At 45.2% G+C, this 25,567-nt stretch overlaps 1 long non-coding RNA gene across 1 annotated transcript; it reads right to left on the reverse strand.

Annotated features, from left to right (window-relative positions):
* Positions 1-17,295: 17,295 nt before the first annotated feature.
* LOC120887479 (uncharacterized) lies at positions 17,296-25,337 on the reverse strand. The gene is made up of 3 exons (XR_005730744.2): positions 23,469-25,337; positions 19,133-23,363; positions 17,296-18,614 (listed from the first exon to the last, which is right to left on the reverse strand). It is a non-coding gene; the product is annotated as an uncharacterized LOC120887479 (long non-coding RNA).
* Positions 25,338-25,567: the final 230 nt, after the last annotated feature.

Here is a 25,567-nt window from a genome sequence, read left to right on the forward strand (position 1 = left end):
AGAAAAGAATATGATAGGAAGATAGAAAAGAGTTTGCAATTTTAAAAAGTGAGCAGAGAGAATGCAGAAGAGATGTAGCAGGTGATGGTTATAGAAAAGAGGACAAAAATACAGGAGAAACAAAGTTCAGGAAGAAAGAAAGAGAGAACAAGAGAATTTGGCTGTCAGCAGGAGAAGAAAAGAAAGAGAAACAAGAGAAATAAACAAATAAAAACAGAACTAAAATATGCAAACCAAAAAAACTAACCCTCAAAAGACAAGGCAAGGAAGAATAACTACATTTCCAAAATGAGAGTAAAAAGAAATGAATATGTATATGAATATATGTCCATTGTGCCCATGAACCTATGGACCCAGCGAGAACTCAAGCAAGCGCGCACACGCGCGCGTGCAAACACACACACACACACACACGAAAGAAAAAAAAGAAAGAGAAAAAGATTCTTAATAAAAAAAGTGAAGGCATCATCTCCACTGAGGTGGTCAATATATTCAATAAGAGTGGATGGTCACTATCTATGCCTGATTGTCCTTCCATTTCTTCTTGGGCCATGTACTGAGAAAGAGGGAATGAGTGGGAGCTAGAGTGCGGGAGCTCGTACAAGGGCTGGGGGTGGTCAACCTCTTCCTCTTTTCATGCTGCCTTCTAGCCTGCCAGTTGAGTGGCCTCAGGTCAAAGCTAGCCGAAGTAACTCTCAGGTTCTCCTCTCTCCCTGTGAGGTGGCATGGGGTGGGAAGTGCTGTCAGTAGGAGTCCTGTCTGCATGGACCATGTGGATGCACTCCCAGGGTGGGGCTGCTGCAGAGTTTTATGAGGGGAGCTCCAGAGGCTGTGGCTTGGGTCTAATCGGGTCTCAGGAGCTTTTCTGGGTGGTGACTACTCTGGAGAGATTAGATCAACACATCCCTAGGACCTGGCAGCTGATGATCAGTCAGGAGCCTGGATCTCAGGAGCTTCCCAAGAAGTCCACTCTGGGTGGGTGGGGGGGCAATCCTCCACACACTCTACTTCCCAGGACACAGCCTTCTCAGACTTAGCCTGTGAGTGTGTCTACACCCGCCTGCTCAGATTCCCAACCTGCTTCAGCTGGTCATGTGATCTGCCACTCAAAGGATAAGCCAGTGTGGCTCCCCTTCCCTTTCCCAGTTTGAGTCCCCTGTGTACAATCTTCTCTGGGCCTGTTTCACTCCCAATCTGCTAGGTGCCCTTTGACCCGATGGCAGGCCCTTGCCAGGACCGCCTTGCTCCCGGATCCACTATGGCATCCACATTGTGAGTGCTTCAAGATGGCTCCACCTCAGCATTCTGTGGCCCATTGAGAAACAGAGCAAGGGCAGCCTCTGGATCAGCTAGGCTCAGGCTGTGTTTCTGACCTCAGGTTTTCTGACCATATCTGTGTTTCTCTGTATTCCCCTTCCCTCTGTCTGTGGTGAACAGAGCAGCTACCACTGCCAGCACCACTGCCAGCCTGCTCCAATGGACTCTTTCTTCTTTGTTTGTTATACTCAAATTTCTGAGTCTTTAAGTCACTTTGAAAGTCCAATATTGAATTTTGCCGCAGTCTGCCTGGGCACAATTCAGGAGCCACTTGTCAAAAAGAAACTAACTTTATTTTTAGAACTACAAACGCCAAACAAAACAGCTCCTCAGGGAAAAAACCCTCAGAGCCCAACTGCCACCTCCGGCTTCCACAAGCCTCTGCTCACACCAACCTCTCAACCTCCCACAATCCTCCTGCTCTTGAGGCCGACTGGCTGGGTCGCATGGGCGGAGCCAAAGAAGTCCCCCAATGAGCAGCTCCGTGGAGGAGCCAATCAGCTAGATGTTGCTGGGGCAGCTGTGAGCCAATCATCAGCTGGCAGTCTGAAGGGCAGGGAAACAGCCCAATGAACATCACCGCAGAGGAGCCAATCAGCTAGATGTTGCTGGGGCCACTGTGAGCCAATCATCAGCTGGCAGTCTGAAGCTTGCTGGCAGCTGGAAGTTTGCTGGGGCCCCTTTGGCTGTGGCTCTCAACATCTCCCCCTCTCTGTTTAAACAACAAGCATGTGGCTTAGGGACCGTGCCTGCCTTAGGTTGTCCAATACTACATATGGTCCTTACCCGTCTTCGGATGAGCTGACCTCAGGGCGTCAGCCTCCTGTCTTAGATTGGTACCATTGTAATTGGATCTTACCCGTCATTGACTACCAGTCCAGTATACAGCCACACCTGTGGAGAGGTCTCAGCGGGGGGGGGGGGTGAGGTTCTTTGCCTCACGTCTGTTGGTCCCCAAATTTTAGCTGAATGATCATGACAAGCAGAAGGGAGGAAGATATACCAAGTCAATTGACGGCTCCTTTTGGGAAAATTGTACCACCAATGATATCATCAGCAAAAATACCCCAACACTACCACAAGTCGCTGCACCAACAGATAGTTCACAATGCATACAAGTGACACATAGTTCTGTAAGCAGTTCAGTGCAAGTTCTGCAAGCAGTTCAGTGATGGCTATTGCAGAAACTGTAGATTAGTTTTATCTTTGTCTTCACCGGCACAGGGATGAAGATAGGAATTCTGGCAATAATGGCTAAAGAAAAAATTGTGTAACATTCCAGAAGGCACTAAAAGAAAACAATTTTCTTAACAATTTATATTATCTTCATCGGCACTGGGATGAAGATAGAAATTCTGGCAATAATGGCTAAAGAAAAAATTGTGTAACATTCCAGAAGGCACTAAAAGAAAACAATTTTCTTAACAATTTATATTGTCTTCACCGGCACTGATAATGAAGATAGGAATTCTGGCAATAATGGCTCCAGAAGGCACTAAAAGAAAACAATTTTCTTAACAATTTACATTATATTGAAGAGAATTATTAAATATAATGAAAACGAAAGTTGAGATTAAACAAACAGATCTGTTAACCTCCTTTTTTGTTTACATATTAAAACAATTCTTAACAGTTATTTACCCAATTTAAATTAAACCATTTAAATCACGTGAATAATAAAAAAAAATATTTGGATCTATCTTTTCATGAGCGCTCATCATATATGATATATGGAAATACGTACATTGGACATACGTACATTCAAACATATAACACAAAACACAAGTGTGCACACATAATATAATACATACAACACATAACATAATAGTAAAGGCCTTATAACTTTTTACAGATAAAATCTCTATTGCAATGTTTAAAAACTCTATAGTCAAAAAAAATAGAACTGATTAGCAAAACATTAACCTAGGTCTGTATGAGCTCAAAAAAATAAAATAGAACTTCATGATATGGGAAAGGGCAATAATAAAATAGATATTGAAAAAAGCATCCTGGTTCTGTCGCAGATGTAAGGATAGCCAAATTGGAGTTTTGGATATCAGCTATTATGGATTTGAGCTAAATCATCTTCTTTTTGGTCTGTAGAAATCGCTTTAGTTAATCTCTCTGGAATCCAAATCGGCTACTGTTCTCCCTGTGGAAACACAAAAACAGACCCCCGACTCCAGGCAATCACTGGGTCAGGATTTTAGTTAATCTCTCCGGAATCCAAATCAGCTGCTGTTCTCCCTGTGGAAACACACAAACAGGCCCCCGACTCCAGACAATCACTGGGTCAGAACCTTGGTTAATCTCTCTGGAATCCAAATCGGCTGCTGTTCTTCCTGTGGAAACACACAAACAGGCCCCCGACTCCAGACAATCACTGGGTCAGAACCTTGGTTAATCTCTCTGGAATCCAAATCGGCTGCTGTTCTTCCTGTGGAAACACACAAACAGACCCCCAACTCCAGACAATTACTGGGTCAGGACCTTTCCATTGTCCTGTTAGAATATCTTTCCAAAGTACCTTGGGCTTATGTACATTTTTTGGACACATATGCCTTTCTGCAGCACTAAGTCCTGATGAATCCAAATTTAAAAAGTTTAGAGTAAAAAGGGTTATTTTAAGTTTATCTTTGGGGAATATATACCCCTTCCCAATTCCATCTTTTTGCTTTAATAAGTACATTTTAATAGTTTGATGAGCTCTTTCAACTATGCCTTGTCCCTGTGGATTGTATGGGATTCCTGTTATATGAGTAATGCCAAATGATGAGCAAAATTGTTTAAAAGAAGTAGACGTATAACCAGGGGCATTATCTGTTTGTAACTGTTTTGGAATGCCCACAGTGGCAAAATTTTGTAAGCAATGAGCTATAACATCTTTAGTTTTTTCGCCGGCATGAAGGGAGCCCATCAAAAATCCAGAAGAAGTATCAACTGTAACATGCAAATATTTTAATTTTCCAAATTCTGGCAAGTGTGTGACGTCCATCTGCCAAATATGGTTAGGCATCAATCCTCTAGGATTGACTCCAAGATTAACTTGTGGTAAAAAGGTCACACAATTTTGACATTGTTTTATTATTTGTCTAGCTTGTTCCTTAGTTATACTGGCTATCAGAAAATAAATTAAATACAGAATCTTTAAACATCACAAAAGTTTGTAATACTGCATTAAGCTCTACCTTTTGAGCTGATTATTTGGGTACTAAAAATGTAAAAGTTTGATCAGGTGTAACTATTGCTGCTGTACCATTATTTGACCCATCAGTGAATATATTTGGAGCATTAATGATAGGTGTTTTTCTTGTCATTTTTGGAAAAATTACAGGATGCAATGACCAAAAAGACAATAAAGGATTAGATGGTAAGTGGTTATCAAATGAAACATTAGATTTGCACATTATTATTGTCCAAGTATTTAACTCATTAGCTAATTCATCAATTTGATTCATAGTATATGGAGTAATAATTTTATGGGGAGAAATTCCAAACAATGCCTTTGCTGTTTTTATTCCTTTGAGTATTAATTGTCCTACAGCCTCAGGATACCTAGTAAGAATAGTGTTAGGAGAATAAGATAAATGTATCCATAATAATGGACCTTCTTGCCAAAATACTCCTGTAGGAATATTTTTTGTTGGTAGTACAATAAATAATAAAGGCAAACTTATATCAATTCTATCCAAATGCATATTTTCCATATATGTTTCAATGATTTTTAATGCCTTTCTTGCTTCAGGCGTTAACATTCGGGGTGAATTTGGATCTGATGGACCTTTTAGGATATCAAATAAAGGTCCCAATTCTCCTGTTGGAATACCTAGATAAGGCCTTATCCAATTTATATTTCCTAATAACTTTTGAAAGTCATTAAGTGATTTGAGTTGATCTACTCATATTTGAATTTTTGGTGGACGGACCATGGTTGAGGATAATAGAACTCCTAAATAATTAATTGGAAAATTTAATTGTACTTTATCTATTGCTATCTCTAGATTATAATTTTTAATAAGTTTGTAAGTGTGGCATAACATTCTAGCAATGTGTTTTTAGCTTTGTGTGCTAATAATACATCATCCATATAATGAAATATTTGTAGTTCAGGATTTTGATTTCTAAGTGGCTGGATTACTTTGTTAACATAAATTTGACACATAGTTGGGCTGTTAGCCATCCCTTGAGGGAGTACTTTCCATTCATATCTCTGATCAGGACCTTCATGATTTAGTGCAGGGATAGTAAATGCAAAACGTGGACTATCCTCAGGATGAATTGGAATTGAAAAAAAAACAATCTTTAATATCTATAACTAAAACATACCAAGTTTTTGGCAAAGCAGACAATTGAGGAATCCCCAATTGAGCAGGTCCCATAATGACCATTTCATTGTTAATGGCTCTTAAATCTTGCAGTAATCTCCATTTACCAGATTTCTTTTTGATGACAAAAATGGGAGTATTATGGGGAGATACAGAAGGTTGTATATGTCCTTCCGCTAATTGTTGTTTGACCAGATCATGGGCTACTTGTGTCTTTTCTTTAGTCAAGGGCCACTGAGGAACCCATACTGGTCTTTCTGATTTCCATGTAATTTTTATTGTCTCAGTGGCCCTTTGTGAAAATCCAACCCATGTCTGTCTGTTCCTTGATCTATTTGTATTGGTGCTGCTATACATTGTTCTTGTTTTTCTAATCTTTTTCCTTTCCTAAAACCTTGTCTAGCCATAATAGTGGGTGCATTTTGATTGATATTATTTGTTAATGTCAAACCTAATTGATCTAAGACATCTCGTCCCCATAAATTTACGGGAAGATGATCCAATACATATGGCTGTATAGTTCCTTCACATCCTTCAGGATCCTTCCAATCTAATACCATTGCACTTCTATCAGGATTAGTCGCCACTCCTAGGCCTCGAAGCGATTGAGTGGCTTGTTGTAATGGCCAATGTTTTGGCCATTCTTGACGAGAGATGATGCTAAGGTCTGCACCTGTATCCAGTAGCCCATTAAATTCATGTCCTTGAATATTTAGTTTTAGCATGGGGCGAGAATCTAAATTTAAAGAAAGCATAGCCCAATCTACACCTGTGGAGCCTAATCCCTTGGAACCTCTTTCTACAGCATGACTGGAAAATTTATCATGTAGGCTTGGTATTATTAGTAACTGTGCTATTCTATCTCCTGGTGAAATTACTGATATACCCTTTGGAGAACTGGCTATAATTTTTATTTCACCTTCATAATCGGAATCAATTACCCCAGGACTTATCAAAAGTCCTTTTAGAGTAGAAGAGCTGCGTCCCAATAATAAGCCTACTGTTCCTTTGGGAAGAGGTCCTTTTACCCCTGTGGGAATGATTTGAACTCCCATCTCTGGAGTTAGTACTGATTTGGTGGAGGCGCAGATGTCCAACCCTGCGCTCCCTCTGGTTTGTCTGATGAGGGATCTGATGTGCTGGGCACTACCCTGATGGGGTTGCTGGGGTTGCTGGGTTCCTCCAGTGCTCCGTATATTTGTGGTTTGGGGCCCCGGAGCATTGGGGCCCCCTGTCCATTTTTTGGCAACGGAGCCCGATGCCTTTGTCCACGATATTGTGGATAAACACCTTGTCCTTGTTCATTTTTTGATAATGGAGTACCCTCTATGGTGGTTTGAGAACGGCATTCATTAGCCCAATGTAATGGAGTACCCTCTATGGTGGTTTGAGAACGGCATTCATTAGCCCAATGTCTCCCTCTACGGCATCGTGGGCAAATACCCGGTATTCTACTTGTTTGATACCTAGTTTTGTTAAACCCTCCTCCTATGGGGCAATTCCTTTTAAAATGTCCTGTTTGTTGACAATTGTAGCATGTTCTTGGCCTGGCATCTAAAGCCTGTTTTACTGCAGCTGCCACAATTTGCCCTTGTTCATTAATGTCTCTGGCATCTAAAGCCTGTTTTACTGTAGCTGCCACAATTTGCCCTTGTTCATTAATGTCTCTACATAATTTAATATATGTGTTTAAATCTTCCTGTTTCCATGGTCTAATGATATCTCTACACCAACGATTCGCTTGGTCATAAGCCAGTTGTTTTATTAATGGCATTGCTTGTTCTGTATTCCCAAAAACTCTGGTAGCTGTTTGAATAAGCCTATCTACAAATTCAGCGTAAGGTTCATTAGCTCCTTGTATTATCTTAGATAATTGACCTTGTAAACCTCCATGTCCTTGTAAAGTCTTCCATGCCTTAACTGCATCTACAGCAATTTGTGAATATACACCAGGATCATATGCATTTTGTTGCTGCCGATCCTCATAAGGTCCCTTTCCTAACAACATATCTAGATTTCTCTGAGGATAACCAGCTGCTGCATTTCGACTAGCCGTCTCCTTGCAAAATTCCTCATTGGCAACCTTCCATAACAGGTATTGTCCTCCATTTAGCACAGCTTTACACATACTAGCCCAATCTGCTGGCGTCATGCTTAAGTTGGTAATGGATTCGACCAAGCTTACAGTGAAGGGTGCTTGAGGACCATAGGTTGTTACAGCCTCTTTTAGCTCCTTCACTGATTTGAAATTTAAACCCTGGTAAGTTCGCTGCCCTCCTACCTCAAATACAGGGCATACTTGAGATCCTGTCTCAGGATCCCAACTATCAACTGCGGGGGTTGGGAGTCTCCTAGCATATGGAGGTGGTGCTGTTGATTGGACACTTATGCCCTCTGGTGATAGAGTGCTGTTAGTAGCAGTCTCCTGTAGAGGTGGCGCTGTTGGTTGAACACTTACGCCCTCTGGTGATAGAGTGCTGTTAGTAGCAGTCTCCTGTAGAGGTGGCGCAGTTGGTTGAACACTTATGCCCTCTGGTGATAGAATGCTGTTAGTAGCAGTCTCCTGTAGAGGTGGTGCTGTTGGTTGGACACTTATGCTCTCTGATAGAAAGGTCTTATTAGCAGTCTCCTGTTTTAACTTTTCCCCTGATAGATTTTTCTGCTCTAAACTTCCTTCCTCTGTCTCACTATCTCGAAAGACCTTCTCTTTTACTTGAATCTTTTCCTCTTTCTGACTAACTTGAGAGACTTCCTCTTCTACTTGAATCAATATGTCTTCTTCTTCCTCTACCTTTGTCTGAACTGAAGGCTTTGGACTAAGCAAACCAGATACCAACGCCCACAATGTCAATGTGCCAACTGGCAGAGTCCCTGGGTTGTTCTTTTCTATTCTTTTTAAATCTTCACCATGATGGTCCCACTGTGATATATTTAACAACTCCTCCTTAAGAAGCCATGGGCTACATTTTTGTATTGTATCAACGTATGCCCTGACTGTTCTTGATTTTACTGAGATGCCTCCTTCCTCTAACAATTTACTTAACAGTCTTTCGGTTTGTTTTTTACTAATTGCTGATCCCGAATTTCTATTATAATACAACCCAACAAGATAACACCAAACCAAACCGAGACAGAATCCAATAAAAATGGAACCACACAAAATCATTATAACAGCCTTTCTATCCTCCTGACATATGCATCTGTCCTTTCTCCCTATCTGTTCCTCAGACGCAAATAGTTTTTCCTCAGATGTGAGTGGTTTTTCTTCCCTCTTACTCATCTCCAGGGACAGGAAAGTTAAAACAAAAATGAAGCAAAACAAAAGAGGAAACTTAAAATGGCTACCCATCCTCTCGCCCTGCCCTCAGGGGCGAGCAGTTTACTTACCCTCAGTTGCTCCCCGTGCGAGCCACCAAATGCCGCAGTCTGCCTGGGCACAATTCAGGAGCCACTTGTCAAAAAGAAACTAACTTTATTTTTAGAACTACAAACGCCAAACAAAACAGCTCCTCAGGGAAAAAACCCTCAGAGCCCAACTGCCACCTCCGGCTTCCACAAGCCTCTCCTCACACCAACCTCTCAACCTCCCACAATCCTCCTGCTCTTGAGGCCGATTTGCTGGGTCGCGTGGGCGGAGCCAAAGAAGTCCCCCAATGAGCAGCTCCGTGGAGGAGCCAATCAGCTAGATGTTGCTGGGGCAGCTGTGAGCCAATCATCAGCTGGCAGTCTGAAGGGCAGGGAAACAGCCCAATGAACATCACTGCAGAGGAGCCAATCAGCTAGATGTTGCTGGGGCCACTGTGAGCCAATCATCAGCTGGCAGTCTGAAGCTTGCTGGCAGCTGGAAGTTTGCTGGGGCCCCTTTGGCTGTGGCTCTCAACAGAATTTTAGTAAAATCCCTCTTACATCCACCTCACCGAGATGCAGCAGTCCCTCTGCTGAAATCCCGAGCCACAGAGCAGCTAGGGACATAGCCTTGCTCCACTCCGCCATCTTGAATCTCCCCAGCTCTTTTCCCATTGGTAGTTTCTCAAAGCTTCAGCTGATCCTGCCATTCAGCTGGGAACGAGGACCTGTCTGGGTATTTCTATGTACCCTACACACACACCACACATCAGATGGGATGCTTGGTGTGGAATTTTTTGTTTGAAAGTTCTTCAGCAGAACTTAGGTCAGAATTCCCATACAAGAAGTTGAAAAGAAGACAAATTTAGAAAAAACCTGGATCTTGCCAATGTCTCCACTCTTCAAGTTAAGCGCGGGCCCCATCATTCTGAAAGTTTTGGGGTATCTATAAGCTAAAGCCTCAACTCAAGATATAAATCAGCCCCAGGAAGGTCTGTAGCTGTCGAGTTTTGTTTTGTTTTTTTCCTTTGGACGTTATTACAGATTATGAACTTACAACTGTCTTGAGGAATGGAGTCCAATTTTGGATCCCCTCTCCCCTAAGTTTAGAATTCCTAAGACTGACATATTGTTCAAAGTTCTGGTCCAAAAGTTCTAAAAATTTCACTCTCATCTCTTCCTCTTTTTCTCCTTTTCTGTGTGTTCTGTACGGAAAACAGCTCTTTGACTCCCCTGCCCCTGTCCAATTTTCTAGTTTTTACATTTAATTTTCATCCTCAAAAATATGCTGCAACTTTCACCAAGGCCACACTCGATACACCCCAGCCTACCTTAACATGTCCCCCTGATTACTGGGCCCAACATCCCAGTTAGTTACTGAGAGAATGAGAGGCGGACCAGGTTTACTGTTAGCTATGTCCCTTCTGTGCCACCCAGAGGAGACCTGGAGGTGTGGGCAATAAAACTGAGGAAGCCGGAAAACAAAGTGCTGGAAGTGAACCCAACAAACATTTTGTGACAGTGAATGTAAGCTTTTTAAGCCTTTTGTGTTAGGGTACCAGGGATTGAACTCAGGGGCACTTGACCACTGAGCCACATTTCCTGCTCGATTTTGTATTTTATTCAGAGACAGGGTCTCACTGAGCTGCTCAGTGCCTTGCTTTTGCTGAGGCTGGCTTTGAACTCGCGATCCTCCTGCCTCAGCCTCCCCAGCCACTGGGATGACAGGAGTGCGCCACCAAGCCCAGCAGTCTTTTAAGCTTTTAAGTCCCCAATTAAAGGTGAGGGACTCTGAGATTGGGTGAAAAAATTAAAACACAGTCTTCTGCTGTTGCACTGGTTGGGTACTCGCAGAGGGGTGGGCACAGGTGCCAGCCTGCTATAAGCAAAACTCAAGCCTGAAGTGGTGACTCAATCTCAAACACCATACATTTCAAGTAAAATACCTTAAAATAGAACGACAGGGTTATTTTATGCTCATTAGTATGCAATTCACGAGGCAAATAAACAGCCATAAATGTTCACGCGATGAAACCATTAAACACTAGAGCTAAACTAAAGTGCCCGGCAATGCAGGTCAGCAGTGACAGGGACACAGGGTTGGCCTGAGAGAGGACCACTCAGGGGTTCAGACAAATTAAGTAAACAAAGATAAAGACATAGGGATCTGCATAACATAATCAATTTAATGGATTAGCTTATAAAACATTATATCAAGAATATAATCGGACTTCTTTTAAGAGTTTAATTAATATAGTTTCCAAACTTCATATTACATAGACTCAAAACAATGAAGTCCAAATAAAAAAGTGGTAAAACAGGTCACCATTTTCTGGGAATATATAGAAACATATTCATTTAGAAGAGTATATAGAAAATATAAATAAAATATTATTCTCTGGGCTCATATAATAAAAAATTGCTCTTCAAAATCTAAGTAAACAAAATTAAAAACTCCAAATAGGAAAAAAAAAGCAAACTAAAAAACAACCCACCAAGACATTACACACTGAAAATCTCTCTCCTAAATATGACGTTGATCAAAGAGAAAACTAAATTATTGGCTATAGGTTATTTAGAAGTTAATGATCTGAGAAAACCCAACAGATAAAAATGTGATGATCCAAGATTTGAGCCTTAAATTTGAGTAAAAAGAAGGAGCAAAAGGAAATTAAGGAACAATCAATCCGTTAGGTTTACAAAGGCAGCAAACAAAAACTAAGACAATCTTAAAGAAGAGAGGAAAGGCGGGTTTTTAAAAAGAACAATAATTGAAAACAGCACACGAGTAACCTCTATAGCTCATATATAAATCTGAATGCTAGTTTCTTTGTAAACATAAATATTTAAAAATAAGAGATTAGAATATGACTAGCATCTGTGGAGGACTCAGCGTGCATCTGACCCATAGGTACGTTATTGACAATGCTACAGGGATGTGTTGTCACTATCATCCCCACCGTGCAAAGGAAGAAACGGAGAAGGAACAGAACTGGTGGCCCAAGGTCATCGGCGTGGCAAGTGGCAGAGGTGGGAGGGCAGTATGGCGGTCCCAGTTCCCAGCCCAAGCCCTAACCCGTGCTTCCTGCAGCTTCTCCATGTGAAACAGATGAGAAGGTGAAAAGTCACAGACCAATAGCTGGGTGTGGTGCAGCCTTGTCATCCCAGTGGCTCTGGAGGCTGAGGCAGGAGGATCACAGGTTCAACACAGCCTCAGCCACTTAGGGAGGCCCTGTCTCTAAATAAAGTATAAAACAAGGGCTGAGGAAGTGGCTCAGAGGTTAAGCATCTCCCTCCCCAATAAAAGACAATGGAATAATAAATGCATAATCACAGTTAAAGAAATTTTAAAACATCCATGATATCAGTGACTGTCTAGACAAATATGAATTATAAAAATGGACCCAAAGGGAATCCAAGTATGTTAATACCTTTGGGAAACATTGAATAAGCTGCATAAAATAATATGAAGAAAGAACTAAGCCTCAATTATTCTAAATAAAATGTGAGTGATTTCAACATTCTGAAAAAAAAAATAGGCAACTCTCCTGCTATGTAACTATTGAGGAAGAAATTTAAAAAGAAGAAAAACATGCATCCTGATTTCTTAGTGAGATCAGCATGAGTCTATTGCTAAGGTCTCATAACAATAGCTAAAGACTGAGAAAGTTGCAATCCAATATTATTTATCGATATAGACATAAACACGCTGAATAAAATCCCAGAAAACCTAATTCAGCTTTGCTTCAGAGAAATAAATTGCCATGACCAAATGGATTTTCTTCCAGGAAGTCAAGGTAGATTGAATATTAAGAATCATTTAATATTCAGAAATCTATTAACATAATTTATCACATCAGAGGATCAGAGGAGAAGGACCATCACCAGAAACCAAAAGGGTTTTGACAGAATTCAATACCCATCTCTGAACTCTTATTGTTTTTTAATGCAGAACTCATTGTGCAGAGGAACACTCTGCTAACACGATAAAGACTAGCGCCCACACAGTGACATCCAACACCCTACCCAAGTGCCAAACACCAGAAACCCTTTAGAATCCTGGACAAAGCAAGGGCCCCTGCTTTCCCCCCATGTGGATGTTACTGAGGAAGACCAGAACAAAGCCAGGGTTCACTTGCTGACCAGCTGGGAGGCACTGGGGAGGGAGCCGGGCTTTCCTGAGAACAATATGGATGTAAACCTAGAAAATGCAAAAGAGCCAAATGATAAATGAGAAGTAACAAAGAACCAGGGGCCACAGGGGTACGTTCCCCCTGTGCTACCTGTTCAGGTGCATGGCCACACTGTGGTCTCCCTGGAAGGCCCTGCCCACCTGCCTTGGATGCTCCCTTGCCCAGCTACAATTTGTAGTGATTATCTAGACCTCGGATCCACCAGACCCTCCTTGTGGAAGTTCTTCCTGACTCCCAGGCCAACCCCTGCTTCATGTCCCTCTAACTGCAGCGTCTCCCCAATGGCACTTAGAGGAGCAGAAACTCCAGCATTTGAACAGGACTGTATTAATGCCAGTTGTCCCCTCAGGGCAAAAGTTCTCAAAGCACATGATGCACATGGAAAAATTATGTTTATGTAAAATAATTTAATGCCTACATGACAATACTGTTTTGAGTGCATCATGTAAATCAGCATTTAATCACACACCCTCATTTTTAAAAATACACATGCCTGCATACATTTACATGGATAAATAGGAAGATACTGGTCCACATAATAACAGTGATATTAGATTCTTACATTTTTTAAGAAATTTGTTTTTAATACTCAGTAAGGATTTTAAACATAGAATATCAATGAAGGTTTTTTATCCTTTAAATGGGATACACAGGGATGTGTCAAAAATCTCAATTTCAAAAATTCTTAAAACATATTTCTTGATTTTTGCTGACCATATATGAACATATGAATTCCACAGAAATATCTTCCTTTAACATATTACCTTCCTGGCCAATAAACTGTCATTATATGGGAGGAGATCAGTGGCTGGAACACACAAAGAATCAACAATGATGATAGACACTGGAGAAATATTTTAATCTCTCAAATATAAAAATGAAGACATACCTTTGCTCCATGGAATCTCTCTCTCCCTTTCTAACACACACACACACACACCAGTCACCAAATACACTCAGAGCATCTACCATGTGGGTTGGCCTGTGCTCACTGCTCCAAGGCTTTGTCCCTGACCTTGAAGTCCCTGGCGACCTAAGCCACACATTGGGAACACAAAACCAACAGCACAGGACGGGATGGGAAGCCCTTGACAGTGGCAGTCGGTAGCTTTGCAGGTGCTCAGAGCTGCACCTTCCCACCAGGCACGCTGCCCTCCAGGGTGACCACAGAGCCTGCACACCTGCTGAGCCCCCCAGTGCCTTTATCCCACACCTTTGGCTTTTGATTCTGCTTTCTGCCCCCACAGGATCCCCTACTCGGTCACACCATGTCCATAGCCCACAGTCTCCCATGGACCTTGGGTCATGTGTCTTGTCACTCTGGATTCTACTTTCCTCCCACGACTTCTTGTTCATCCACCAGAGAAAAGCTCTGTAGGGTCGTGTTTATGTGTGTCCTATGCCCAGCCCTAGTTCTGGGCAACTGCACATACCTGGTGCTCAGTACGCAGCTGTCCCTTTCAATGAATGGAGAAAAGAAACAATGAATGGATGAAACTCCCCTCTGGACACCCTGACCACCTCAGACTGCCTTAGCTCCTGCTGTTCATACACCGGAGATGCCTGTCCTCCCCTGGAATTCTAACCCCTCCTTCCAGGTCTAGGACAAACACTATGTCCTCATGCAAACTCCCCCTGGCCCTCAGCTGGCAATGACTTCTCCATCTTCCAGTTCCTGGAAGTCCTACACCAGGGCTCCCCACACCTCTCTACCCTAATGAGACTTAGTGCGCCTGTGGTCCTGTTTCGTACACCCCTTCCAAGACTGTGTCTTCTCCATCCCGGCTCTCCTCCCAGGGACCCCCACCCTACAGACAACAAATCAATCAATGGCAAGTCAATGGGTATGGGCAGCCTTGCTGGCTTGGAGATGCGGCTCCGTGTCCATGGCCACATGGTTAATTTGGCACATTTGAACATAAGGGGACGTGGTAGAGACAGACTCTGGGCTCTCCTTCAGAGCCACCTCTCCCAGCACTGCCACCTTCTATGGGACCTTTGCTAACGTGGCCTAGCAGGAAATGTGTGTGGTTTACTCCAAGAATCCGAGTGAACTTCAAGTGTCAGAAGAAACATGAGGCTGTCACCTGAGGAGACATCTTTGAGGAAACATTTTCTGGAAATACTTCCTTCCCAGAGAGGACCCCGGTGGCCTTCTCTCATCAATGTCCTCATCAATGTATCCCTGAAGGGGGACAGTAGGTGAACCCAGACCAGGGGCTGGCTGCCATGGTCTCCTCTAGCTTTTGGGCTCCTACCAAAACACTATTTTTCTCTTCCTGCCTGGGCTGGGTCTTGGCGGCTTCTGCAGCAGTAAGGGGAGTTATTTTGGGGAGACAGTTGATACTTGGCGAGTCCTCCTACAGATCAGCAATAGCTGCTTGAAATGTGAAATGTCTCCCAGATGGAGACACTTAGCATTTGTGGGAGGAATAATTTGGAGGGGAAAAATGCATTTGTCTTCTTGGCATCCTGTGGATTCTGTTGGAGAAGACGGAGAACACTGCGAATCCTGCTATCCACCTGTCAGTGTTTTCTTCGAATTCTGCAAGTCCTGGGTGGCCACACTGCTTCTTCTTCCAGGGTTATAAAGTTGTGGATGTGCCATGGCTCAAGGAAAGAGTGTGTGGAGCTGGGTCTCAGAGGTCATCAGACCCAGAAACCACCAAGTCTCCACCCGGGCCAATACTTGGATCAGGTAGACCAGATGGCTCTCCTTCTGGGTGTGACCTTGGGAGATGTATTACAGATGAGCAGAGAGAGTCAGGATTGAGTCACATGCGTTCCAGCCTTGCTTCTGTCACCAACTTTCTTTGTGGACAGGGGCAAAACGCCTTGTCTGACAGAACCTTGGTATTCCTACTTGTGAGATGAGGAGATTGGATAAGATCATCTTAAGCTCTCCTCTCGCTAAAGAACAGTGTTTTGGCTCTAACGGTCAGAGCCTGCAAAGAATGAAGGTATTTGTTATTGTAGGAGGAAGGAGAGGTCAAGGAATTGTCCTTCCACACAAGCCTCCAGTGCTAAGAAGAGAAAATGTCACTGAATTGTTCATAATCTCCTATTCATGGGAGGGACAGATTGAATCTTTCACAGAAAAATATTAAATCAATGAGTCTTTTTTTCCTGATTTGTTTTCTCAACACCTGTGGGTCTCTATGGGCCACCAGTAAGCCTCACCAAAAAGTTATGCCTTTGAATAAATACCTGACTCAACTTTAATACCAGACAAAATTAAATCACATAGAAAGCTTATTAATTGCTCTTAAAAATGGTAACCAGGTAACTGTCATGTAAGCGTTCTCATACCCCAGTGAGATGTGAAGTCAATCTTCTTTATCTTCTATGACTAGTCTTACATTTTTTCAGGGATCCCCTTGGGTTTGTGGATGTGTAGATGGGAGAATGCTAAATTTAATTTGAATCCAATAAGAAACAAGATGGCAGCCAATAAAAGGTATGACATTTCCCTCCATCCGGTGTGTCCTTTCCCAAAAAGGGGAATGGTAAGGGACATCAACAGGGAGATCCTGGTACATCCTGTTGTAACAAGGAATTGCCTCAGTGTTTCAGAAAAATTTCCTGATGGAATCCAAGATTTGGAAAAGAAAAAAAAAAAGCTAAAATGGTGATATCTATACAAAGTCCTTGAAGGAAAAGGTTTCGGCAGCAGTGGTGGGACACTGACTGTTCTCCAGGGTGAAGCCATCTTGGTTGCCATAACATATACATCATCTCTCTATTTTACGTGCAATCCAAACTTGTCTAGGATTCCATACAAAGGTAATTACAAAGGTCACATATTCAGATACTCTAAGTAGATTATAAGGTGGACCACAACATTCAGAAAAACAAAGAAACATCTTCCTAGGAGATTGCACTGTTGAAACATGACATTATGTTCTTTTGACCTGTTGAGAAATACTGACTAGGGCTGTTATGTGCCAGGTACTTTCTCAAGGGATGAGATGTCATACTATGCAACAGGCACACAGTTCCTAACCTTGTAGTCTTTACAGTCAAGCAGAACATGTGAGAAAACAAACAAATATTCCATCGAAGTGTAGTACGTGCAGGACATACATGGGGACTCCACAGGACCCCCAACCCAGACACCTAACCTACTCCATGACGGGGAAGGTGGGCAGTCAGAGGAACTTCCCAAGAGGAAGTAGCCTTCCCTGAACAGGAGTACCGATCCAAATGGGGCCCCATAGGATGTTTTCCACCAAAAAGAGACAATCTCAGCCCCCAAAGCATTTAATTTGTTAGCTCCAAAGTGGGACACTCTGTGTCTTCCTCAATATTTTTTCTGTCTCTTGCTTGATGCCATCCCTAACTATCAGTCTCTGTTTGTCTGCATCCAGGAGAACTCCAGAGCAGCCCTGTCCGCTGCCTATAATGGTGGCACAGAAAAGAGGCGGGCATTTCTTGGAGCTGCATTTAGGAAAATCCTGCTAACACTTGAAACAACAGCATTTACAAAGACATCAGAGGCTTCCGGAATGGAGCTCATTTTATTTATTTATTTATTTCAAGCAAAGGTGATTTTTTAGACACACACACACAAAAAAATCACTAAAAGAATTCCTCCCAACTCCCCAATTCCCCATGCAGTCAGACATCAATGACGCATTTTAAGGCTGCACGTTTTTCATTTCTTGCTGTCTCCTGGCAATCCTTGGGGGCCGCCATATTGAATTTCAGCACTCCTAGTCTTGGTCACAGTGACGAGCACCTGCCTAGAATCACTCATGAACAGCCAGACACACCTCAGGGCCCCAGTGCCTTAACAAGAGCCTTGAAGAGTCTCTTAACAGCAGGAGTGTTTTGTCAGAGGCTGGTTTTCTTGAACGGATTTTACTCAGCAAGCAGGGAAGGGCACCATCCTGAGGTTTTCAGACAGACAGTTGTGGAGTTAAACTTGGCTCTTCCACGTCCTTGCCGTGTGGTGTTGGGCAGCTCATCCAACCTTTCTCAGCCTTAGTTAATGCACTGGTTCAATGGGAAGCATCCTTTTGTTCTAAGAAAATTGTTTTAAAAGTAAATTCTGTATTGGATGAAGTAAAACATGCACGTGGTACCTATCTTAAAAAAAGAGTGCTGAAATCTTTTAATGAAAACTAGTGGTTTCAGCCTTTATCATCCCTGTTCTGTTCCCAAGGCAGCTACTCTCACCTCTGTTAGTCAATTTTTATAATATTCCACAGATTTAAATGCAGCAGATGGTCTGGGTCTGTCTCTCTTGCACTGAAGCTACCCTGCACAGCGTGGCTCTGAGAGGCCATTTGTGAATCCCATGCACATGAGGACAGGGTATAGACCGACAGGATTCCTTCTAGGCTGATGATGGAGTGAATCAGCCTATTCATTTGGGAACCACCATGTCTCAGTATCTTGATGTTTTTCTTTTCTTACAGAACTGTCAGTTTCTCTGGATTAAAAAAAAAATATTTAAGCATTTGAGTGAGAAGAGGGGAGAACTGGAAATCTCAAAAGTTCACCCACTTCTTTTCCTGCTCTCTGCTGTCCCAAATGGGCCCTTGTGTCCCTCTGTGTGGAGGAGAGGGTGTTGTTTGGCTGTCAGCTGAGGGGGAACTGGAGAGCCAGCAGCTGTGTGGACGACGTCCAGGTCTGACTCAGTACCCCCCCCACATACCTATACCTTCACCTGTTCAGGTGGAGCTGTCTCTCTGCAATGCTACTGACCCTTCTGCCTTTGTACTTCTTCCTTCCCTCGGCCCCCCTTCTTTTGCTCTACCTTTCCAGTGCAGTTTAAGAAAGGATAAGAGACTCTGCTTCCCCCTGACTCTATGGGCACAGGTTCTCTTGGAAGACCCACTTGAGGTGAAGGACACGGAGGCCCTTGCTGAACACCTGGCGTATATCTAAAGGCTCAGTAATGCTGATTCCTGCACCGTGCCCCTGGGAACCACCTCAGACAGTCCTCACCTGCCCGAAAGAAAGGATCTGTGGCCTGAGAGTTCCAAGAGTTTTAGGAGATTCCTGGAGTTCCTGGGGCTTCTCGGGAGGCAGAGGGTGGTCAGAAATGCTGCTCCTCAAGGTGAGTCATTAACTCCCTAACCTTCAAAAATTGTTATTTCAGAGGTACGTTGCATGGAGCATGGTGTGATGATTTAATCCATGTATACAGTTGCAATGACCAGACCAGGCTAGCTAACATTCCCATCTCCTTAAACATTTTTGAAAAGCATTTTGATTCATGTGTGATGGCTGCTCAGATCAATGCACAGGACAACTTCGCTGGGCAGGGATGGTTATACGCATTTCCCGCCCAGTCTTAACAGCATGCACTGGAACCATGGCCTGGAGTAGCTTGTGATCTGGGAGGAAGGAAGGAAATGGGAGGAGCCTCTCTTGACCCTCTCAGTCATCAGACACTGAAGAACTACAGCCTTCCCCCTGTGGAGGACCCCCACCAGGCCCTGCAAGACCCAGAATCAACCTCGCTTGGTGATGCAGATGCGCGCGCACACACACACACACAGATGCACACGCACACACGTGCTCTGGAGAGTACTAACTAATAGGCGAAATCACAGTCCCCAGCTTCCCGAGGCTGAGCTCCCCTGCAGGGCTCCAGATCAATACAAGGTTCGCTGTCTGCAGCGGCCGAGTTACTAAGATTACAAATGAAAACCAGGCCCCAGAGGGTGCGTGTTCCTGTAGCAGAGAAGGAAGCCTGATTCTTGCTTACACTCGGCTTTGTGATCAGTGTCTCCCCTGACAGCCACTCCTGGAACCTCTCTTTAGGACTGCCAATCACACATATATAAGTATATAAATCCTCAGCCCCAAACGTCCACAGATCAAGTGTTCTCCTCGCTCTGGGGTCTCTCCCCAACTGACTGCACGACCTTCTCTTTCTATGAGCCTGTTTCGAACAGAACAACTCTTTAGAGTCTTAAAAAGCATAGATTGAATAAATGCTAATAATAATAACAACAACAACAATAATAACTTCTAATGTTATTGAGCTAATTGTGACCATTTTCCAGTCCCTGTGTCCCAAGTCAGTGCCTAGCACTGTGCTCGGTGCTGTGAAGACATTATTGCTGACTCCCCAAGCCACACAGCTCAGGTATAGGATTTCTTGATCCACAGACTGTGGCTCAGAGATGCAAGCAACTTAGTCAAGGCCACACAGCTAGCTAAGGATGCACATTCAGACCTGTCTACCCAGAGCGCTCACGCTGCCCACAGTGACACGATGAGGGCGGGGTGGACGGGAGGGCTGGCTCAGATCAACAGGAGACAAGGTTCCCACGACCTCCATCTCATGAAACCCAGGGAGCTTCCATCACTGCAAGGACTCACGTCCTGGGAACCTCTGGGTTTAAGAGTGAGACCAAGCGACCTCCAAGGCACAGAGCACAGCGAGCTGTAGGATGGCAGTGTCACCGGGAGGACCTGTGCCCCTGAAGGTGCTGCAGTGGCCCTCCCAGCTGGCCCTGAAGGCCATCACTAGGGGAGCCGAGCACCCCGGGGCCTGGGCGACCTGCCGCCCCAAATCTGACGTCTGGGGACTCCAGTCTTAAAAGATTATTTTGTCATCTGACATCAGATCCAGCAACTTTAAAAAACAAAACAAAGCAAAACAAAAAAACAACGTTCCTCCGTGACAAGCCAACATCTGCCCTGTTCTCGTGTCCGTGGGTGGAGGCTGCCCGGCCGCCGATTCTGTGTCCAACTGGATCCTCAAACGAGACCTGAACGTCAGCATCGCCTCACTTTCCCGAGAGCTGCAGAAACCAACCTGCCCCGGGCATCACTCGGCCAGAACCACACAGATCACCTGCGGAGCCTGCGGGAGACGGAGCCTGTGGAATGGCTTCTCCGACCCTCCTCCCTTTGCACCGGGCTTCTAGATGGTTCCTTTTCTGAAGGGCTTGGCCTGGAACCGCCGTCGTCCATGTGCTGACAGGACAGCAGCTGTGGAAAGCCAGGCTTGCTTTGGTAGCATCTTGGTATTTTGCTCAAGGTGGCGATGGGGACAGTTTGGACAGCCCATCTGGTCCCAGCCCGTGGAAGAGCGTTGTGGGTAGAGCCCGGGGTTCTGCTGCTGCTGTGGGGCGGGCGATGTGGGGCTACAGCCAAGATCCCCATCCTGTGAGTCTCAGGACAGGTGACAGGTGGGCCCTGCCCTCTGGTGCGGCTCAGTGGAGGTACGTGAGGAGTCTCAGAGGACAGTGGGACAAAGGAGGCAGCTTAACAGTGTGGGGCAAAGAGCTGGGTCCCAAGAGGCACTCAGAACTAGGGACAGCTGCCAAGGTCCCACCTGTAATCCCAGTGATCAGGGAGGCTGAGGCAGGAGGATGGCAAGTTCGAGGCTAGGCTTGGTCTTAGGAGACCCACGTCTCCTCGTATGGTGGGACTTTGAACGTGCCGGTCCCTCATCATGAAGGGTTCTTCCTTCTCTGTGCCCAGGAACTTCCACTCGGCCTTTAGACTCCAACTCAAACCTTGTGGAACTTTTCAGCCCAGTTGAAAACCCCACATTTTCAGTTTTCCTATCACCAATGCTGTCTCCTTCCCAGGCCAATCACAGTCACAAATGGACATTTATTCCTGTGGGTTTTTTTTTTTAAACTTACCATTTGTGTTCCCCATTGGCCATAAGCTTTATAAGAGTGGACCAGCCCCTTGTTTTTCCCCAGCGTTTTCCCAATCCCTGGCCAAGTGCCTGGAACACAGGAGGGCTCAATAAATACTATTTTTAATTAGAAGATGAATTAACTAATAACAGATGCACCAGGAAGAAAACAAAGCAAGGTCAATAAGGGTACCTGTCACTGGAGCCTGGGATGAGCATCAGGTGCCAGGCACCTTTCCTGGGGCTATTATATATGGTGATTTTATGCAGTTGGTGGCCCCTGGCTTTGTGCAGTGTACAACCTAGACAACTATATTTGGCAACCCTGAAAGGGCTTCTGCATGGTCTGAGGCTCTCTGTGCAGATGTGCCGGATCTACTGAAGAGTCAATAGCAGAGCCAGGCACACTTCACGGTTCCTAGCTCTTTAAAGCAATTCTCTGATTACCATGTGGTTCTCATCTAGACCCCCACTTCAACACTAAGAAAGGATTGTGAGCCCAGGGTCACCGCCTTAGAAGCCAGCTGACTTCCTGGGTCCTGGTGTCGGATCCACCCCAAGATGACCCACCCTAGGCCTGCCTTCGCCATACTGCCGGCTCCCAGACTCGTTGTCCTTGTAGCTCAAAGAAAAAGCAGCTGCCTTTCCCTGGGGAAACCCCCTCTCCTAAGAGCGTCACCAACATCTCTAAGTTTCTGTCCCCAGTGAGACGTCATCAGATTTCTTCTCCATGGTCCCAGCCTACGTTCTCCTGACCTCATAGCTCCCTCGTACCCAGTGCCAGGAAGAAGGGGTCCCGGGTCTCTCTTGAGATTCATCAAAAGACCCTAAACACAGAACTCTCAGGCCAGCTCAGGGGCCGGGGCCAGGCTGGTGCGTCCATGGGCTGCTATGGGGCACATCCTAGTGACCTATCTGGAACATGCTCTTTGAGTGGCAGCCCGGTAAGACAGTGCCCCAGCAAGTCGCTCATGCAATCTGGGCTGCTCTCGGCTGCAAGTAACAGAAGAGCCAGCTGCAAACCAACCCTCCCTTCCCAACCCGAGGGCGGACTCGGGCACCATCTCCGCAATCTGGCTCTTCCCCAGGTGGGCTCCACTTCCCAGACGTCCCTCTAGGAAACATAAAGCAGGGAAACTCACGGGTACACCTGGCTTGTCTGTGTGATGTCCTCAGGAGTGACGGGCTGGAGGGGCTGGGTCATGTGTATCTGTCCCCTGCTACGGAGAGAGCTGACCCTCATGCCAAAGCTTCCCCCAGCAAAACGGTCACCTGCTTGGCCATCTGATGTCATCTGACTGCACCTGGCCTCCAGGGAATCTGGGAAAGCAGGAGCGATAGTTGGCTACATTCTACCCAGAACAAAGCTGAGTTCTTTTAATGAGGAAGAAGGTGAATCCGTATCGGGCACGCGTCCTCCTGAACTCTCCACGCAAAGCGGGTGGAGTGCCCTGAACTAACGCTCTCTCCAAGCCACTCCTGTGCCTGGGCGCAACCTCCAAAGGTTTCTTCCATCAAGGAACGTCCCTGATTTCTCGTCCTGCATTTCCAAACAATGGCAGAGAAGACCTGAAATATGCATGAATTGTTAATCAAGATTTCCACTCATTGATTTCTCTACAGAAACAGAGGGATAATGCATTTTTATTGGTAACTGGAATCTTATTTATGTACCTGATGGTTTAAATAGATAACTTGGCTCTAAGACAGATCCATCACCCAGCAGGTAAACGGAGATGAGTCAAATCCTCGAGGCTCAGAGGCCAAGACGCTGTCCCATCTTAAGGAGACCCTCCCCGTGCTGAGCCTGCAGGGAGGGAGGTTCCGACTCCACGTCTGACTTCCTAGGATTTGGTGCCTGAGTCTGGTGGCAGGTCTGCTGCAACCCTTCATCCCCGGGAGTTTGCTAAACCCAGGACGCTGGCCAAAGAGAACAAGGAAGATACGGAAATACACTTGACGAACAGCAGGCTGGGGCTGGGCTCCTGGACTTGTGCTCACTTGCTTAGTGACATTAGGCAACTGGTCCCACCCCTCAGTCCTCGGCTTCCTCTAATGATGCCCAAGAACATGGACACTTGTTCCAAAGACTGATTCTGCAAGTTAAATAGTATTTCAATATCTAGGAAATGTGGATCTTATTAACATCCCCTGGAGAAATCAGAGATTTTTTTAAAGGAGATCAGGGCACTAAACTCTGATTTTCACCAGAATGTAGTAGCGCCAACACTCAGAACTCAGAAAAAAAGGACTTGCCTTTGGAGTCCACTAGAGCTCTCCCCACTGGACAGCCCTGTACACTGGACAATTCATGTCACCTCTTTGAATTAACATTTTCTTGTTTATAAGATAAAAAAATAAATTTCTGCTTTATCTAGTTGATTCAACACACACAAACACACACTCACACGCACGCCAACTACCTGTGAGGCGGTCAGTGCTGGACACGGTGATAACCAAGACCATTGTCCTTAGTACTCAACATCCGTCTAGTGGATGGGTGAGTGTAGGAACCCCCGCCATGGGAACCCTAAGAGATTCCAGGTATTTCAGATAGCGTTTCAACTTCCCTGGTGGCATCCTTACTTTACAGGCGAGGAAAATGAACTCAGAGAATTTAAAGGAAGCGCCTGAGCATCATCAGAGGAAGCCAAGGACTGAGGGATAGGATCAGTCGCCTACTGTCACAAAGCACGTGAGCACAAGTCCAGGAGCCAGCCACAGCCCACTGGACACGAGGCTTAGGTTTCGTTTTTCTGTTGACTGACATCCTGGGATCAGCGCTGGCAGAACTCATGACCAAGTCAGTGGCCTGTCCCCAAAACGGCAAAGCCTTGGTCGGCTGCTCTGGTTGATGTCAGAAGGGAGCTGAGCCCAAAACTGGGTAGAAAGCAATGCACCCTAACAAGACGCACCCCAGGGGATCGACACCGCATCACCACCCATGTCGGCCAAGCACCTGAGACCAAACTCGGGGTGACATCACAAGGACGGCACCACCTCCCCCTGCCTTCCAGACACAGAGGTGCACAGAGGTTTGCTGTCCTCGGCCTGCAGAGCGGCCCCAGTGGCGGTCACACAGCAGAGGCAGGACATTCCCTGGGGACAAACACAAATAGCCCTGAGACCAGTGGCCTGGCATACGTCACCCGGGGCAGTTGAGAGCTACAGCTGCATCTACAGCAAGTGGCCACCCGACACAGGCATGGAGGAAGCCCATGTGGGGGCCAGACAGGACTGTCCCTGGAGTTCCCCAAATTAGGCACCCGAGGAAGAGGGGCCTACGCACTGCCAAGGAGATGAGCAGCGTTGACAATGACAATTGCATGTATTGACAAAATGTCTGTTGGGCACGTTGCTGAGCAATTTCCTCACATTGGTTCATTTCTCCTCTCAGCCCTGCTCTGAGCCGTATGCTGATATTATCCACGTTTTACAGCTGGGTAAACTGAGGCTCAGAGATCCGGTCACTTGCCCAAGTACCTACTCTGTCATGACAGAGGTGCACCTGAGCGCCTCCTGCTAATGGCACATCATGACAGGCCTGACCCGCAGCCCTAGGGCCCCCTTGGCACACCCCACAGTCTCCCCCTCCTCATCTCTGCCCCCCATTGCACAACTTCCTGATTCCTTTCTCTATCCTACCTTCAGGGGTCACACCCCCAAAGACAACACAAAGCCTCAGGGTGGCCTATGGGCACACGCTCATAGAACCTGCTCAGAGCACGTCCCAGATTTTTCACATCTCTGTGCCTGGCAGTCCTTCCCCAGAA

Source organism: Ictidomys tridecemlineatus, chromosome 10, assembly GCF_052094955.1.
Source record: "Ictidomys tridecemlineatus isolate mIctTri1 chromosome 10, mIctTri1.hap1, whole genome shotgun sequence".
In the NCBI taxonomy this organism is placed as follows: Eukaryota; Metazoa; Chordata; class Mammalia; order Rodentia; family Sciuridae; genus Ictidomys; species Ictidomys tridecemlineatus.